The sequence below is a fragment of the Branchiostoma lanceolatum genome, chromosome 3 (genome assembly GCF_035083965.1).
Source record: "Branchiostoma lanceolatum isolate klBraLanc5 chromosome 3, klBraLanc5.hap2, whole genome shotgun sequence".
NCBI lineage: Eukaryota > Metazoa > Chordata > Leptocardii > Amphioxiformes > Branchiostomatidae > Branchiostoma > Branchiostoma lanceolatum.
Window position 1 is genome coordinate 29,726,905 of NC_089724.1, and position 15,717 is coordinate 29,742,621.

At 39.5% G+C, this 15,717-nt stretch overlaps 2 long non-coding RNA genes across 2 annotated transcripts; one reads left to right on the top strand and one right to left on the bottom strand.

The window, feature by feature from the left end:
• Nucleotides 1-1,370: 1,370 nt before the first annotated feature.
• Nucleotides 1,371-4,325, top strand: LOC136431337 (uncharacterized). The gene is made up of 2 exons (XR_010755032.1): nt 1,371-2,722; nt 3,365-4,325. It is a non-coding gene; the product is annotated as an uncharacterized lncRNA (long non-coding RNA).
• A 7,672-nt stretch (nt 4,326-11,997) lies between these two features.
• On the bottom strand, nt 11,998-13,581 carry LOC136431338 (uncharacterized). The gene is made up of 3 exons (XR_010755033.1): nt 13,549-13,581; nt 12,586-12,703; nt 11,998-12,353 (listed from the first exon to the last, which is right to left on the bottom strand). It is a non-coding gene; the product is annotated as an uncharacterized lncRNA (long non-coding RNA).
• Between the last annotated feature and the right edge of the window lie 2,136 nt (nt 13,582-15,717).

Sequence of the window (15,717 nt, forward strand, 5' to 3'; positions counted from 1 at the left end):
GCACTCCGGTAATACACATTGTAAACCTGAACATGTCGGAAAAGTGCTGAGAAGGAGACTAACAGATATATATATACAATCATTTTTTCATACCTTGGTAAACGACAGCGGTAAGTTAAGATTCTATGCAAAATGTAAAACCATGTACAATTTAGAGAATTATCTTGATCTTGCAGATTTTGATTTGCGCTCAGCCATTAGTAAAATTAGAGTTAGTGCTCATCCTCTTGAAATAGAGAGAGGCCGGTATAGAAAATTACCTATATACGAAAGACTTTGTAAGTATTGTAATACAAATGCCGTGGAAGACGAAATACACTTTATTTCAAACTGTTCATTTCATGATAATGCACGAAATGAGTTGTCTACTCAGACCACTAAAATCTATCCGAATTTCCCTAAGCTTACAGACAAAGAAAAGACTATTCTTCTTTTAACTAACAAAAACCCACAAATTATAGAAAAGGTGGGACATTACGTCTTCCATTGCTTACAAAAGAGAAGTCAAACCCTTCACTAGTTATAGACAATTACATTTGTAAAATTTAGATAAGCAGCTTTTATACTTATTTTGTACACTGTTCTTTTATGTATGTTATTTGCATTTAGCCTTCGGGCATGAATTTGCAATAAACTTATTATTAACTTTCGAAATAACTATAACCGTCTATGTCGTTTTTAATGTGTATTGAGATCCTGAATCTGTCACCTATTGTGCAATTCTGCCGCTTGGCTTGGCTGCTAAGCAATTTGAATAAAACATTTATGAGTTGTACAAAACTGAGGTCATAGAACATAGAAGGATACATGTCTTGCGCATGCATTATTTTTCAAAATAGCACATGAGAGCATACTGGAAAATTTGCAACTAACGCTGCCTCACCTAAATCTGCAATGAAGCAAATATACGTGGTTTTTAGAAATGGGGTATTTAGGTATATACGTTAGATATAACGCAACATTAGTAATGCCACTAGAACTGCATTTTTGACGGACAAACGTATTCAGAACACTGTCTGAAAAACGTCGATAACCTTGCATTAGAAAACGACGACGTCGAAAGCATTCCACCCCAGAATGGAGCTGACTGACCTCTTCAAGGTATTAGCGGCAAGACAATTTTAAGGAGTATTCTCCTCGCTAAAAATGCCGCCGGTCGCAACACCACAGCTAGTTCTTTAGAATTTCAATATTCTGTGTCAACAGGACTAGCAAAAAAAATATGATATGTATAGCATCAGTGACAAAGGTGATAAGTAATATCGTCATGTATATATGAAAGAAATGATGGTTAATTTTATGACCAATACATTTTTGCGACGGATCTGGCGTTTTTTTTTCTCATATACTACCACTACACTACATATTTATGTTTAGCCATACCTAGTATGGCTCAACATATTGTTTTTGTTATGTTGAGCCCATAAGTATGGGCTCAACATATTGTATTTGTCTGGTTCTTCTTCTTCTTCTCCTCCTCCTGACAAATCTTCAAATGGCTTCTACTCCGCCATTTCTTACCCAATCGACCTGAAATTTGGCATGGAGGTAAAGATGCCGAAAACCCACAGGCCCTTTTTTAATTGTTTTGAAACAGGCCTTAAAATCATTTTTATGGAGGTTTTTTGGGGCATTTTTAGACATTTTCTATATTTTTGGCTCCTGTGCCCTGGTATTACAAGCAAATGGCCTGGAATTCGGCACAAGGGTGCCTGGAACATGTCCCTACAGGACTTTAATCACATTTCTGGTGTACATCACTTCAAAATGCTTTGTATGGGGGACTTTTGGACCCATTTTCAGACCAAAAACGGGTCAAAAGTGCTGTCCCCGTTCCATGTTCTATCTAAGAATCCATGTTCTATCTAAGGTTCCGGGCGTTCCATTTGCTGCTGGCCAAAGAACATGAGTTCTTTTCTGGTTACCTGAGGTCATGTTGCAGGTAAACACGCAAGCCTTTGCAGTAAGAAGCTCTTGGCGTCTCGCAGAACTTGTAGTAGGGGTGGCGCAGAGCCTGAAATTTGTTCTCCGGCCCCGTCAAAACCGAAAAATGCGCCAAATTCAAGGCGTACGATCTGATACATAACGGTCAAAAATCGCTTATATTTTTATACCAGTAGTTAAAGAAGGTTCTTAACTCAATATCTGTGAAAGATTTACTAAATTACCGTCAACCATAAGCGAGAAATCGCCCATCGGGTTACGCGCATTTCGCCCGCGGGAGCAGGTGCACCCGCTTCCCGGTCACGCACTTGGGGAGGGCCGGCTTCGCGCCGATCCAAATACGGATCGTTACGTCACTCGTAAACAAGAAAACTAGTCGCCAATTTGTAGCCAGCATTACGATCTACAAAATGATGTAAGTGGTCAGCTTGTGTGACTTCCATTGGTGAAAATATTCACATTTTAATTTTTCAAATCGAAATTCCGGAGGGAGGTACCCCTTTAAAAAAAATTTAGCCATTGGTATCGTTGGAAAATTCAAGAGATTGTTGTTATTTTGGTACCAAATTCGCATATATTCGAGCAAGGAGGTTTAAACCTCCTTGATTCGAGCCATGGTGGGCTCCGTAATCGGCTGATACTTTTAAAATTGCGAGCCAGTTTTGGGATGGAAGCAAAATGGTGGACGGCGGCCCGGGCGCTACTGACCGCTGTAGTTCGGAGCCGATTACGTCGGCATCGGGCCAAAATACGGACACTTCTACCACCCAAATGCCAGGTAATGTCTTTTTCCAAGTCTTTACGTAGTTTTATGTGGGTTTCGGGTTATTTTTATGTCAAATTTGGCCGCATGATTATCGGTAAACACTGTTGTTTTTGTATGCCGCATGGTACCTCAAATAATTTGCCGTTTTAATACATGGATTTTCGTGCCAGTGGTTGCATGTATGATTACTATAAATCATTTTCAACGCCCTATGGATGCATTTGGTTCCTGTTTTTCTTTTTTTTGCTAGTGCCATGATCTAAACTTAAAATGCAGAAAACTGTACTTGCTATCCTCACCTTCTGCTGTCACTGCTAGGGGGAGGGGGGCGGCGGGGATGCCCAGCTGCCCTCTACTCGAGTCGTAGTTTCCGTTGTAATTCATTTTATGAGTAGAAGTATAAACCTCACTTAACAGAATTATGCTGGTCTGTTAAGTTTATTAAATTGTTACATTTATAATGAATGATTGCCTTTATTATTGTATGCAATTACCAGACTACTTAGTATATATGTATGGTAGCTAATGGAGGAAATAAAGTACCTAAGTATCCAAGTTTCATATTTATCTCATCATAGATTGTTTGAAATGTGTGTCTGCCATGCATGTATTATATAGTTTGAATTTCAACAGACGTTTTCTCTTTTGACACAGGAATGAAGAGAGTGAAGAGGAGGAAAGTGATGAAGAACCAACAGAACTGCCAGTGAACTAGAAGACGAGACTAGATATTCTATTTGCCGTAAATAACTTTGTAGTTTTGGTACATAACGAAAGAGAACTTCAGTAACTTCTACCCTTGTAGTGATCAGCATGTGTGTCTTGGTTATCTCAGCTGGATAGAGAAATCATACAAAAAGTAGATTTAGCTTTTGTAGTTGATTCAACTGTAGAAATAGTTCCAGACCAGAGAAGCAATGGCCACCTGTTCCATGATCCAGTTGTCTGATTCCCGTAAAATTGAAATATAATACATGTACAATACAATAAATCATGTACTTTGCCACTCAACTGCCCTGCAACAAGAAACGAAAGTCCTGCAGTGAAAAAAGGGGAAGAAATGAAATGAATACTGGATATTGAATTGTCGGACCAATATTGCAGATTGTACAAAGAATGATATCAGTGTGTACAAGTGTAAATATATAGCATTGGGTAATACATGTAGTTCAATATTTCTGGATCAAATTATATTTTTGAGGCTAGATTTGAAATCAGCATGTGTCTAAACCTCTGTGTACCAAGTTTTTTTCTTTTATCTTCAAGTATAAGGAAGATATGCAAGTTGCATATTTAACTAGCGGATGCACATCTTATTACCTCAGGAAATCAATTATTCATCATAATTCATAATTTCTGAAGCAGATATATAGATTTTATGGCCATATTTAGATTCAGCATGTTACAGAACCCATGTACGCCAAGTTGTTTCCTTGTATATTGTACGGTTACAGAGATATCGCAATCTTGCATATTTAAGATGTCCTGTGCCCATGTCCATTTTTTCCCACTTTTGGTGATATTTTGAGATGGGAAATCTAAAGAAACGATGAAGGCAAAGCTACAAGCTTTAAGGACTTGTTAATATCATTGTAAATAAAGAGAATGCAGCTTATTTGGTGCTTCTATTGTGAATTATTACTGAGTTATGACACTTTTAAGATATTATATTTTAACGGTTTTTACGGATTCCGGAGAATTTGAGGACTAATTCTCAGACCTTTGAATCGCCGTAACTCGCTAACGGTATGTCCGATTTTGTTGAAACAAAAAACATTCTGTTTCTTTCACAAATACCTATCAGATAACACCAAGTTTAAAAAGATATGAAGAGTTTGAAATTTTTGTTTTTGCACGGGTGATTCTGGAACAGTCAATTTATACACCGGGAGGGAGATTGGCAAAGTATGATGCTCTCGCAAATGTTGCCTTCCAACATGCAGTTAATATTTCGACTTGCCCAGGAGTTATTTTGGGACAGCCCACTTCTTGCATGAGGAGGAGTATGGGCGAAACATGCTGAATTTGCTCTTAAAGCAAATGACGGCCAGTCTAGTTCACGTTCTTCTTCTCCTCCTGCCAAGTCTTCAAATGGAATCTACTCCGTCATTTTTGGGCCAAACGACCTGAAATTTGGCATGTAGGTAAAGATGGCAAATACCCTTAGGTGATTTTTCATTTCTTTCGAAACAGGCCTTAAAAACATTTTTATGGAGGTTTTTTGGGGCATTTTTAGACAATTTTTATATTTTGGGCTCCTGTGCCCTGGTATTGCTAGCAAGTGACCTGAAATTCGGTACAAGGGTGCCTTGAACATGTCCCTACAGGATTTCAATCACAATTCTGGTGTACATCACTTCAGAATGCTTCATTTTGGGGACTTTTGGACCCATTTTCAGACCAAAAACAGGCCAAAAGTGGTATCCACGTTCCATGTTCTATTTGCTGCTGGCCAAGGAATCCATGTTCTATCTAAGGATCCCCGCGTTCCATTTGCTACTGGCCAAAGAACACTGTTCTATTTAGGTCACCTGAGGTCATATTGCAGGAACACACGCAAGCCTTTGCAGTAAGAAGCTCTTGGGGTCTCGCAGAACTTGTAGAGAGAGTTTTTGTACGGGTGATTTTGGAACAGTCCATTTATGCATCAGGAGGGAGATTGTCGAAGTATAATGCTCTCGCAAATGTTGCCTTTCCACATGCAGTTAATATTTCGATTTGCCCAGGTGTTATTTTGGGACAGCCCACTTCTTGCATGGGGAGGAGTATGGCTAAACATGCTGTATTTGCTCAGGGGCAAATGACGGCCTTTCTAGTTTTTCTTGTTTTTCTTACCCAATTGTTTTAGCTCTTCAAGAATGATATTCTAGAAGTAACCAATTTAATTCCTGTAAGTGATGTTAGAATACAAATCTCAATCTAAGAAAAAATGCAACAAGAAAAATTTGCTTGGCCCATCGACAAGAACGATTTCTTGGACACAGAATAACTTTCTTCCTGTAAGTTTAATTCTCTGTTTGAAAGAAAAACAAGAAAAAATGCCTTTTCAATATTTGGTAGTGTAGATATATTTCCGGTGGATCTTTTTGTAATTAGGTTACATATACTATTTCAATAATCTGAAGAAAAAATGAGGAGAACCAGCATTTTGCTCTAAAAATCTACACTACTCCCCATATATTCCAACAGTTTTATTGAATTATTATTTCACTTTACAATGATATCGATTCCAAAAGCATACTGATATCATTAGAATGTTAATGATTAAGGAATATTAAAATCTATATGAAAAATAAAGAATTCATTATTAAATTTTGCATCATAGTCTGCCACCAACACATACACATACTTATACGCTCGTCAATTTTCATCACAAAGATCTTTTCTGTTGGCTATTTTTGTTATTTCTGTTGATTTATTGTTCAATTCATCCATTAAGGATATTCTGACATGTTTTGAGTGTAAATTAGTTGTACTCATTTGTCTCATTATCATAATTTAGGCAATGTTGATTTGATTATATGGATTAAATAAATTTTCGTCCATTTCCTAAAATGAAATAAAAGTTTTCTATCATACTGGGAATCAAGCAAAGCAGCTGCATAATGAACAAATATATGACCTAAATTGCAAACAAATATTTCGGAAAACGGATACTTATCTTGGGTTGGTTGTAGAAGGCCAAAGTAAAAAAAAAAAGTGAAATAGCAGAAATAAAGAATCCATGGTTTCGTATGTCATTCTCGGCGTGTTAAGACATTTTTGCAACCTTCCTGACCAAGTAGATTTCATAAGGCAATTTTTTGCCAAACATTTTTTTATTCACACGACCGCATCAGTTTTAGGGATCCTAGAGGATGTCATCCATATAATCAAATCAGCATGGCCTTATGCGAAATGAGTTTAAAAAACACATTTACACTGCAATGCTACAGTTATTCGTAAAAAAATGACACTACAAAACAATTTTTATTGTTTTCCACTCCCCATACCAGAGGTATGGGTAGAGTGAAATATATTGTTTTTGTTCATCTTCTTCTTCTTCTGCTGCTAAATCTTCAAATCGATTCAACTCCGCCATTTTTAGACCAAACAACCTGAAATTGGTGCTATCCCCGTTCCATGTTCTATCTCTGAGGTTCTGCGCGTTCCATTTGCTGCTGGACAAAGAACACGTGTTCCATTCAGGTTACCTAAGGTCATGTTGTAGGAACGGCACATTCAAACAAATGTAGCTTATTATTAGATCATTACAAAACGTCATTATTGCACGAGGAGGGAGTGAAATATGCTGTATTTGCTCATGAGCAAATGACGTCCTTTCTAGTCTTCTATTATCTTAAGTTGAAGATAGCAGTATCGACAGTTTCGGAGTGTGGTTATATGTCTTCCGGTTTGAATGTGTAATTTGTGACAGCATGTTCGTAGTTTTATGAAGGAAGTCATGTGCCGAATATTGTCAATACTCAGATTCTGTTCTTTATCAAAGGTGGACTTGAACAGTCCTCATTTTGTTTTTAGCGGATCCACCTTTTTGAATGTAGAAGTCTTCCAAACGCTGATTGATAGAATTAGAGATTTGAGACGTAATTAATGGAAGGTTGTCACCGGCAGGTGGCTGGGTGGAGACCGACCCGACATGGGTGACACCGAACGAATGGGAGGACGACGACGGGGTCCGACATGTCGCCGGCTATGTTCTGGACTCCAACCTTAGAACCGGCTGGCAACTTGCAGCTACAGAGGACATCTGGTGGCTAACCTTTGACCTGCAGACCCCCATAACACTCTCCCGAGTTCACATGTGGTACTACCACAGTTGGGATGTAACAGTGGTCCGTTCAATGTCACCAGGAAAGCGGTTTGAGACTGTAAAACAATTCCCTGCATCACATCTAGGTGGTAGCATTGTAAATCAAGTAGGGAACGAAATATATCTGAATGAAGTTGATCTGAGCGGGTTCCTCGCTACAGGACAGCTTTGGCGCCTGGAATTTACCTCTCCGGGAGTTATAGGGTCTACAACTATGGAAGTCATGGAGGTGAAGTTTTTCAAAGGTAATGGTAAATGCTTATTTTATACCTCTATAACGTAAGAGCAAAGCGCAATCACCTTACAATGGAGGCTGCGGCATTAGCTTATCACCATGAAAGGCCACACTAAGTACAAATAACATTCTATGGCGATCCCACATCTAATGCGAGAGTTCGAAAAAAACAAGATTGGAGAAATATATCTAGAATCTTGGTTTCATCAAATTTTCCAATAGATAAACCAGCACCCATTCACAAACATTTGATGTGTAATCAATATTTGACCGCAATTATAACACATAGTTTGTGACACCGAAGCTGCTGATTATGTTCAACTTCACTGAAGGAAAGCATATTGTGTTTGCTTCTCTTCTTCTTCTTCGGTTAAAGAAACATTCTAACGCATCACAATCCCCTCTGGTGACATACTAAGACATTATGATTGCACGATAAAAATATCAACGATAATACTTGATTAAAACACGATTTATAAAACAGCACTTCACATATGCAGTATTAACGTAGTCTCATGGGCACCGAAATGCCGCCCTAAAGTTAAAGCCCAAAAGATACGATCACTGAATGGTCTAAAATCATTGACATCTAAACCGTAGCAATATCTTGAATACATCAGAAAGTTTTTATATATATATATATATATATATATATATATATATATATATATATAAACAGTGTGAATAGAGTCATGTTTGTTTAGAGTTCGTTGAGCAGTTCAACAATGACATGAATGGCGCTTCTTCTTCTTCCTCTTCTTCTTCTTCTTCTTCTTCATCTTCTTCACCTTATTCATTTTTTTCTTCTTCTTCTTCTTCGTCTTCCTCTTCTTTTTCTCCTTTTTCTTCTTCTTCTTCTTCTTCATCATCTTTATCATCTTCTTCTTCATCTTCTTCATCTTCTTCTTCATCTTCTTCATCTTCTTCTTCTTCGTCTTCCTCATCTTCTTAATCATCTTCATCTTCTTCATCCTCTTCATCTTCTTCTTTTTCTTCTTCTTCTTCATCCTCTTCATCTTCTTCTTCTTCCTCCTCATCTTCCTCTCCTTCTTCTTCTCCTTCTTCTTCTCCTTCTTCTTCTTCTCCTTCTTTTTCTTCATCTTCTTCATCTTCTTCTTCATCTTCTTCATCTTCTTCTCCTTCTTCCTCTTCCTCTTCTTCCTCTTTTTCCTCTTCTTCTTCTTCATCCTCATCTTCCTCTTCTTCCTCTTCTTCCTCTTCTCCTGCTTCTTCTTCTGATGATGATGATGAACCAGATGAACCAGAAGGCTGTCAACATATTTCTACTGTACTGCTAAAGTAGCAGCCACCCTGTGGTGTTCATTATGTGATATAGCAACCAGCATTACAGAGCTGGTCACCATATATATATATATATCAATGTATTTGACTAAGAATAAACAGAGCAGTAGTTTTCAATAATAAACTGAGCAGCAGTTCTCAAGGCTGTACATAGACAATGTGAAAGTAAACATTAGGTTTTTGCTTATTGTCGTTTTAGTATCTTATTATCATGTCTGCCCAGCTTGCTCCGGATTTGAGAGGACGGTCTGCACGGACGGAGACTGTGACGTGTACGAGGTGATCTGTGACGGGATAGTCGACTGTGACGATGGGAGCGATGAATACAACTGTGGTAAGGCAGAAATGGATTTAATGCTTTGGTCACAATTGAAAGTGGGCCTGTAGGTGGTATAGCCAGTCGGTTCGGGTTTTATAAAGAAATTTCTAAAATCTAGGGACACCGGCTATCGTAGGCAAGTCACAGACATTTTCCTAACGCTCCCGGGGTGAGTGTCGTTGAAAGCACTTGAAAAAACTGGTCCGTTTGACGATTGGTTTCCGGCAGACAATTCGGTCGTTGTGCGGAGTGATCTCTGCGGGGTCCGACAGTGTGCCGGCTGGCTCACAGCCTGATTGGGCAGCTGTCTAAGAATTTTATCCAGGACCCGGACTGATTTTAAGTTCGGGTTGAAATAAACATGGAGATCTCACGAGCTTCAAAATAGTTCGGCAGCCACAGGGAGTCCCACGAGGACCCGTAAACTACCCGACAGGGTCCCTGTTTAAAATCATGATCAAAGAATTAGGTACTTATCATATAATCCTGGAGAGACTTTAACCCTATCCAGACTGGGCTTTTTTGGTATATCTGGGACTGGGGGGGGGGGCTGATTCGGCCCCCCCCCTCATAATTTCCGAACGGTATGATGTATCATCACCAAATTTGTAGGGAGTGATATTCACGTCAAGTTTTATAATTCCCGTAATTTTGGTGACGTTATGACGTAATATGACGTAATTATGACGTCATCGATGTGATTTTATTGGCTAAATAGGGAATTCCGGTAATATCTAAAGGAATTAAACAAAACGGTTTGTATTATTCATTTTAAGGTATGCAAAGGCATACAAAGTCAATGGAAAGTACGTTGGCGTCAAAATGACGTCATTAAATGACGTCACGTGTTGTAAGCGATCCCTTGGGATCCGCCATCTTGGATCGACCATTTTGAAGTTTTCAAAAATCCTTTTTTTCCACTTATGACCCCAAAGGACACTGAAAATAGACTAAAAATATTAATCTACATGTTTCTGATAAAGAAAATGTCAGGTATTGACGATTTTAAGGGCGAAAAAGCCTGCTGATACCTGAAATAGTGATATAGTCCGCCATCTTGGATTTTGGCTGATTACGTCATAAAATTAGCATAAATTATGAATATTAAATCAGGAAAGTTACATCTAATTACATGTAATGTTATACATGTAGGAACACTAGTGTAGTTGTGCAAGAAAACCCGAAAATATCACTGTTTTCAAAAAAATTATGATTTTTGCATAAAATGCCAGTCAGAAACCCGTTGCCATGGCAACATGAAAAAATGATAAACTTAAACCATTAGTATAAAATTGTTGCCAACAAAATTTTAGGAAAAGTCACCAAGTTTGGTTGTCCTACCATACATCGTTCGGCAGAAATACGATGTCAAAGTTGGCGCGGGCACTTTTAGCCCCCCCCCCCCCCCCCCCCAGTCTGGATAGGGTTTTAAGGTTGGCTTATCCCATAGTCGTACCAGAAGTACTTAAAAGAAGAAAAGTTTGCCGACGGCATCTTGGCCGATGGCATCAGTTCCACTGGCACCTAGATAATTTCAAAAGCAAGCTGGCATCTCCACATGACTTATCACAATATAAGGACACGTTTTTTTGGCGACGCCTCAGGGGCGGAGCCTATTGTATAGTACTGCTTTCGGTTTGCCAAATATTCTAGGATTTCCGCGAACGCATTCCCTAGGGAATTAGTTTTTGGCAACGCCTTGCAGGTATGGCCTTTTCTATAGCAAGGACGAATGCCACTGCGTACGGCATAGAAAATGCGCTAGTTATAGTATACACTTTTACAGCTGTTTATCGATGTTTGAAATAAACTTTCTGGATGTTGCAATATATACCTATACATCACAGCTGTTCCTCAATGTCTTAAACGTTTTTGGTTTTTGTTATCATGAATGACATGCTTAGACTGGCTCTTCTTTTATTGTCATGAGAAAGTTTGATTTTGAAAGGTAAATAAGTCACAGCTTTAAAGAAGATGTCCGGATTTTTGCAAAAAGCAGCAACAACAATATGTCACTGCTTTTGATTGATTTTTCTTAGAAGCTTTGCTTCATTCAATAGAAAAATTAAATGCTTGACATGTTACCAACGCATAATTCGAGTTATTTTAGCTGCATCTTTGAAGCTTCGAAAGACTAACATAGTAAGGATAAAGAAAGGACACAGAGACAAGGCTTTCCGTACACTTGGCACAGGAGACTTTAAAGACGGACTGACTATGACTACGTTATACTGGCTATGCTGACATCAGTTTCCGTATCTTCTTGCAAGTTGGTGAGAGCGTGCAATCGTATCACAGCTTTCATGCACACTGATTATTACAATATTCGTTTGGGGTTTTCAATTGAATTTTTGTACATCCACCCCTAGCCTGTGTTTACAGAAGCTCTCCCTGGGGGAGGTTAATGACCCCCTCTTGGGAGCGGTATCGTCGGGCCGGCCGCTAGGAGCGCGAAGTAGTCAGGCTACATCCACCCCAGGTTTGTTTAGAACCGTCATCGGCCAGGTTAATAGCCTTGTGTACGATTTTGATATGCATATACAATAGATTACTACTATATACACACAATATAAATAATGAAATAGACAATATATTAGTATATCCGTGGAATAAACATGTTCAAGTCAGTCCGTAATATTTATTTCTAACTGGCGTCAGGTTTTGTCTCGCTGTAGCAACGGTTGTAGCAACGCAATCTATTGGCTTCACATCGTGGCTCCGCTACAGATCTGGTTCTTTCTCGTTCCCTTCTTTTTGTCGACGACGCTTGTTGTGTGGCTCCCCTCGCGATCGGTCCCGACGTTACGGACGCACGCACGGACGTCTGTTATGGATTCCCCTAGGGATGCAGCTCGTCTCACCGACATCCAGTAGAAGGTCTTGATCTGCCGACCTCCCCTACAGCGGTATCTCTGTGTAGAATGTGGCAGGAACATCTCGTCGTCATCGCTCTCGTCCCGTAAGCTAGGTCGGCCTGTGCAAGTATAAAGACGGAAACAGTCGGTGGAGCTGGCGACCACAGCGGTTTGATCTGATTTCTATCTACCAAAATCAGTTAACAAACTGTTTAAAAGAAGCTATGGCAGCCATCCTTAGTATCCCTACAAATATTCCATTGTGTGAAACCGGCAAATTATGAAATCTTTAAAACTCTATCGGCTCTTATATGCTTATGAAATCACAATAATGGACTATTCCAAAATTACCCAAATAAATTTTCATCGTCGTTGTTCGGCTGCATGTGTTTTACGTGAACTAAGTCGCCATTTAGATGGTCGTCACAGCACTTATGTTGCAGAATCTTACATGTGCATTCAGGAGCTGCTGTAGAAAAAAAAAACAGCGAACAAAGATTAATATTGCAATACTTTGCAATTCTTTTGTCTTTATTGCCTAAACATACCAAACAGAAAACACTGTAGAACACCGTGTAACCAACCAGTTCCTAGAAATTTTCTTCCATGACAACCATATTCAACATGTAAACATGTATGGATGTCTATCAGTTTTATCTAGATAAAATTTCTACGTTGCGTTGTTGAACTCTACACTTGAAAGCATCTCCAATACAAAGGCTAGACACGTCCTTTATATTGAACATGTTTAAATTAATTTGTCTGCTAGAAGTTTCTCGTTATACGTGATCTTATCCACTTACACAAATAAATAAACAATATTTCTGCAACTTCAAAAAATCAATGCACATCCACTATCCATGGGTTACTGAACTGTTGCCATATTAGGATATTTGTGTCGGCTGAGATATAAACAGGATATCTATGAATCTGTAAGTTTGCAAGAAATATCTCAATGTCGAAAAGATCAAGACAGTCATCACCTCTCTTTTAAATCGTATTAGAAGTTTGCACAAATTAAACGACAGGCGAAGAAACCATTTCTTGGCAGGTAAAATCTAACACGGTAAAATTCAAACGAATTATAATTAGGTATATGGTGGACAAAGGGTGCTACCAAATCAGTTTTTCACTACGCAGTGTGCAAGGCATTTAGAAGGCATGTCATTTGTAACCACTGTGTTCGAAAATAGAATTAATGTAGACTGTTATTACTCCACGAAATAACGGGGTGATCAAACACAGAAACGGAGTCTATGTGTGTACAGAAACATATGCGCCGTGCAAAAGGTTGAGACCTAAAATTGTACTGACCTTTTGACCGCTGTCTTCGCTGTCGGTCTGTCCTGGACAGCTCTTTGTCGAAAAGGTGTGGGCCGTTTACTGGCCTTTTCCTCGGCTTCATACGGCTGGTGGTCGATATTAAGTCCACGGATGCCGCAGGTGCCCGCCTTTTCTTCTCATCTTTGCTATCTTGAGAAGTGCCGAGCCACTAGGCCTTCCCCTTTTTGTTCTTGGTGGCCTGGTTTTCGGAATCAAACCCAGAGTGACGATGGATTTTGAACAATGGATCAAACTTCACAATGGCCACATGGCATCCTAAAAGCTTGATTAATTGGTCAACCGCCGTCGGCTCTGCCCTGTTGCGTGCTGCTGGTCAGCGGTTGGTTACGCCCTGCTGTGAGTTACGCCCCGCTGTCGGCAGTTGGTTGCGCCCTGCTGTGAGTTACGCCCCGCTGCCGGCGATTGGTTGCACTCTGCTGTGAGTTACGCCCCGCTGTGGCCGATTGGTTGCGCCCTGCTGTGGGCGGTCTAGAAAGTCCCGCCCTAATACTAGTATCCCACCTGGATGCCAGATGGTAATACACACAAAGACCGAGAGAGAAACACATGTTCCGCTTTCAAACCAAAGGTCTAACTGAGGGGATTTGTAATAAAAGAATCATTGCAATCCGCTGACATGTTGTCATGTCCTGGAGCTAGCTCAGTAGCTGGCCTGTTCAGGTCCTGAAAGAATTCTGGCATCCAGGCTATATAGGAATGTTTTCTTTTTGCATACCCCAACCGGTTTTTGTTGTGTTTCTAATGCCGTGTAGTAAGTGTGTGTCTGTGTTCTTCCACATACTAGTTCATATTCTGGCAAACATAACTCATGACATGCAAGAAGCTACGGATAAAGCACGTTGAAATTATTAACCTTTCTCCACAATCTCTCTGTTGATGTTGGTAAGCTAAGATCATATAGACATCTCAAATCTGTGTGCGCCATGGAGTATTATCTACAAAGCAAAGACTTAGACATAAAATCATCTATATATAAACGCAGAGTAAGCGCATATACATATGAAGTAGAAAGAGGTAGATACAGACGGTTACCTGTTAACGAGAGAATATGTGAACAATGCACAGGAAAAGCGGTGGAAGATGAAATGCACTTTATTTGCCATTTGTTATTTCTTCCGTGAACGTTTCTGCTTCTTTTATTGCGTTCTGTTGGTATGTGGTCTTACAAACAGGTAGCACACGGAGGATTTCAGGCCGCAACAGCCAAAAGATATTCTGGTGCGGAAACAGTAAAACTTCAGAAAAGTGTTATGGAATTCGTTCATAGCAGAGGCACAGAAAAGTTCTTTACTACAGAGCACTGTGCATGTTTTGATAGACAAGTTCTGTAACCAAGAACTTTTAAGAGGGCAATGTCATAATTGGTTTCCGTAATGAGAGTTGGACTTAAAAACGCACATGTAGTGAATAGATAGCAAATATAGAAAATATTTTATCCTCCTATGGAACTAAAGTTGAGTGCGCACATGTGCTTGTACGCGAAAGTTTGTACATATCCCTCCGCCGCTGGAGTCAGCTGTATTAAATGCAGTGCTATTAGTATACCATTGAATAAATGACAGAAAAATAAACGTCACCGAGAATGTTATGCTTTGGGTAGCCTTTATACGTATGTATGTATGTATGTGTGTATGTATGTGTTTGTGAACAGCATACTTGGGACAAGTTCTGTTATTTGAGTTAACTGGAACATAGGGCTTACGGAACGTTGGGATTTCCGTTGAGTGAACTGGAACATAGAGATTTCGGAACATAATAATTTCGGAACATAGGGCGGTCACCGATGTAAACATGCAGGTCTTGAAGACTAAGTCATCGATCTCAGTATGAGTGTATAACGTTACAGCACGATAGATTATGAAAAAGTTGTGTTACCAACCGATTAAAATTTGTCACAAACTGATGCCAAAGTTGAGCCTTTGCTTTTTTTATTACCTGTTTGGCAAGCGATTTAATTCTGTAAAAGGAAACAGTAATTTTTCAAGGAACTTACCACGAGGGGGCAGATCTATGAGATCGACGCCATCGGGCTCGAGTTGACTGCATCCCGCGGTGGCTTCTGTGTCGCTCCCGGTGGCATCAGGGTGGGCTGGCTACTTCATTTGAGCTTGGAGTATGCATGCTAAAATGTTCTGAGTG